Source organism: Austrofundulus limnaeus, unplaced genomic scaffold, assembly GCF_001266775.1.
Source record: "Austrofundulus limnaeus strain Quisiro unplaced genomic scaffold, Austrofundulus_limnaeus-1.0 Scaffold462, whole genome shotgun sequence".
Taxonomy (NCBI): domain Eukaryota; kingdom Metazoa; phylum Chordata; class Actinopteri; order Cyprinodontiformes; family Rivulidae; genus Austrofundulus; species Austrofundulus limnaeus.
The window spans coordinates 225,676-226,762 of NW_013952864.1; positions in this window are offsets into that span (position 1 = coordinate 225,676).

A 1,087-nucleotide genomic window follows, 5' to 3' on the forward strand; every position below is an offset into this window, starting at 1 on the left:
GAGCAGTGCCATTTGACCTCCAAACATGATGTGTATTCTGGATCCAAACAGTTCAATGTTGGTCTCATCTGACCAGACTATTTATCTAATTACTGAGAGAGTTCAGCTGGTGTCTTGGCTTTCCATGCCTTTTTACACCTCCCTTTCTTCATGTGTTCAATACTTTTCCCCTGTGTCATTCCACATTATTACAAATAACTTCATTTCTGGACATTTATGGTTTGATTTCTTTGTATGTATGGATCACTTGGGTTGTTACCGACATCTGGTAAAAATTTCATGTCATTAGCACCTCTAGTAATATATTTACTGAGAAAAATGGTGACATGTTCAATACTTATTTTACCCGCTGTTTTACGTCAGAACTCAGCTGAGAGTCTTTCACATCACTGAGCATTTCAGATGACATTTTCGCGGTTTGGTCTAATTAGCTACAACTTTAAAATTTGTCATTCAGGGAGTTTTTTTAAACCACAAAATAACATTCTTGTATAAGAAACAAAAGATATTCAAAAGGCAAGAAAAAAGGATTGATTTCTGACCATTTGCAAATGCAATTAAAGGCTAACATCCCTTAAAAGAGCAGCCATCACCCGGTGCTTCTCAAGGCAGAGTTTCAGCAAAAATCAGCAAAACTCCCTTGTCCTGGATGAGCGAGGAACTCCACCAGCAGATGTCATAAAGGAAACAAGAGCAAGGTTCAGAAAACAGTCTTGTGCAAGGTTTTGGTTTGCATCAGATGCTTCCCGTGTTTGTTGGATCAACAGAAACTCTCCCTTTGACAACAAAGTCTATTTTAAATCATGTTTGGTCAACTGGAACAATTTTGGTACACACATCAACCTAATAATTGTTTCTCTTTCTGCATTACCACATCCATTTTGTGTTTAATGTTTCATTTCAGGCAGAGCTCTGAAGGCCTGAAAATGCTCCAAATGAGCAATGAAGTTCAGGAGGAGAAAAGTGAAAATGTGGAGTATTCCTCGACTAAATCCTTTTGTTGGTGAGAAACTTTGAAAATAGAACGAAGCACAATCTAATGCAGTGTGAAATGTTAATCTCAGAGTATATGTTGTGAAAGAGACTC